The sequence below is a fragment of the Tachysurus fulvidraco genome, chromosome 13, assembly GCF_022655615.1.
Source record: "Tachysurus fulvidraco isolate hzauxx_2018 chromosome 13, HZAU_PFXX_2.0, whole genome shotgun sequence".
NCBI lineage: Eukaryota > Metazoa > Chordata > Actinopteri > Siluriformes > Bagridae > Tachysurus > Tachysurus fulvidraco.
This window is the reverse complement of record NC_062530.1, coordinates 25,569,878-25,572,377: the sequence shown is the minus strand read 5'-3', so window position 1 is coordinate 25,572,377 and position 2,500 is coordinate 25,569,878. Positions and strand designations below refer to the sequence as shown.

Sequence of the window (2,500 nt, the reverse complement as noted above, 5' to 3'; positions counted from 1 at the left end):
ATATCGATAAAAGATGGTATAGAAATCATGTTTAAATATAAAATATGTTTCAATTTCATATATAAAAGAATATTTTATGACTGCAGAGAAACTTCTCCAAAGCTAAACAAGATATTTATGTCCTGCACATGACAGATAAAACGACTCATATTGTTCGTATTGTTCTTTCCATAAACTTTCAGTAATGGACAGCTTCATGTACAGCCAAAGGGTTATTAGACTCTTGTGTTCATTTCATATTAGATAACTAGATCAACATTGTTGTCATGGTTACACCAGAATCGTCCCTGAACTACATTACCCATCACCCCTGACGCATCGCTCACCCCGATGATGGCGTTCTGTTCTGTTTCACATCCAATCAGCATTTAATATGTACTTATTCCTGGTTTCTGTTTGTGTCGTTGATCTGTGTGTGTGTGTGTGTGTGTGTGTGTGTGTGTGTGTGTGTGTGTGTGTGTGTGTGTGTGTGTGTCTGATCAGTTCCCCAAAGCCACAACCATCGACTCACAGCTCCTGAGCTGGAAGTTCGCTAATCATCCATCTTTAAAATCCCGTCCAAGCCCCCATTATTCTACTCTTTCGCTTGAGCGATGAGGTGTTGATGATGATGAAGACTAAGTTGAGATGTGTTCCTCAGCCTAGGTGGTTTATCCATATATTGTGGACCACCGCTAGCTCTTCCTTTCATTACCGTTGCTATGGAGAAAAGGCAGAGGCATCCCGACTGCCTCAGGACGTGTAACCCACATCCACAATTCAGAAGCCCAAAAACGTTCTACTCGAGATGGTGATACTGCTGAAGCGTCATTCCGATATCAACACATCCTGCTTAACACCAACCTGGTCAACTGATGGTGCCTTAGTAAGTTATACAGGATGATGAAGAGGTTGTAGGGGCACAAAGCTAGAACATCACCACTGGCTTCCTGCTTCTTCTTCTCCTCTCAACCAGACATTCAATAACATGAAGCTATGAGTGGATGAGAACAAAAAGAACGTTTTGCTAGAATCCAGCTGGATAAAGTCCTCAGGAATAATTAACAATGGATCTTACATTTCTAAGCAAAACCAAATACATTACTCCACAAAACATTCCAACAAAGCTATCACTTTTCTTCAGTTTTTATCTCTGGGCAAATCCTTACAGGTTCGAAAAGAAAGGGTTTGTGCAGTGATGACAGAAGAACCCAGAGAAACCTTTCAGTAAATCCCCTTTTAGAGTCTAAAGAACTTTGTCTCCAGTATATACAATTTTTTGTGCAATGGATGTTAAAGTCTCTTTAAAGAAACATACACATTTACGGTATTTACGGTACCCCAGGACTAAGCTGCCACTGCTGGGCCCCTGAGCAATGCCCTTAACCATCAATTGCTCAGTTGTAAGTCACTCTGGATAAGGGTGTCTGCTAAATGCCGTAAATGTAAATGTAAACATACACAATGATGAAGAACCACTTGAGAACCTAAAGAGTCCCAAAGAGTATTAATCACTCTTAGAAAAAAATATTTCTTCTGGTTCATTCCTTCATCTTCTACCGCTTATCCGAACTTCTCGGGTCACGGGGAGCCTGTGCCTATCTCAGGCGTCATCGGGCATCGAGGCAGGATACACCCTGGACGGAGTGCCAACCCATCGCAGGGCACACACACACTCTCATTCACTCACACACTCACACACTACGGACAATTTTCCGGAGATGCCAAACAACCTACCATGCATGTCTTTGGACCGTGGGAGGAAACCGGAGTACCCGGAGGAAACCCCCAAGGCACGGGGAGAACATGCAAACTCCACACACACAAGGCGGAGGCGGGAATCGAACCCTGACCGTGGAGGTGTGAGGCGTAAGTGCTAACCACTAAGCCGCCGTGCCCATTTCTTCTGGTTTTTGTTGGATAATTAAGTTTCGAAAATAAGGGTCCTACATGGAACCCGGTTCTAATATTCTAAATAGAACCTTAAGGGCTTCCCCCAAAATAACAACGAAATTTATGGTTCCACACTGCACCTGTGTTTCGGGCAATAGGTTCCACAATGGATACTTGAAAACGTATTTCAGGGGTACATGGTAACTTTTAGAGGGTCTCTCCAAAAAAAACAACAACTGACATACTGTACAGAGTTACAGAGATTTAGTGAACAGGGGAACATTTGTAAAGGTTGTAGAATCTTTAAGGGTTTAAAAAAAAAAAAAAACACCTAAAAGACACTGAATGTTCTTGGATTAGAAATTTCTGCCAAGATGTAGAATTCTTTCTGGGTCCAGTTGTTTTATAGCTCCCTTGTTACTCAGTGTCCTCTCACAGTCTGTCTAAACAAACCCTTAAAGATTCTTTGTAGAACTTTTACAACAGACACGTTCTCTGTCAGAAACCTGTCCCATGAACCCTTGAGGAAACCTTTATTTTTTAAAAGTAATTCCAGTAACTGGGTGTCAAAGTCAGCTTTTTTTTATACCAATTGTTTAATCTTCCATCCTTTTCCTCGTTGCTGTGA

General features: G+C 41.8%; 1 protein-coding gene across 2 annotated transcripts in view; it reads right to left on the bottom strand.

The window, feature by feature from the left end:
- Window positions 1–2,500, bottom strand: part of kcnab1a (potassium voltage-gated channel subfamily A regulatory beta subunit 1a) — a 127,404-nt gene that overhangs the window by 111,222 nt on the left and 13,682 nt on the right. Inside the window, exon 1 of one of the 2 annotated variants that reach the window (XM_047822709.1) lies at window positions 844–925. The exons of the other annotated variant lie outside the window; for it this stretch is intronic. The gene's annotated coding sequence lies outside the window, so the exon portion shown is untranslated. Of the gene's footprint in view, window positions 1–843; window positions 926–2,500 lie in introns of those variants that run through there. 2 annotated transcript variants of the gene reach the window in all.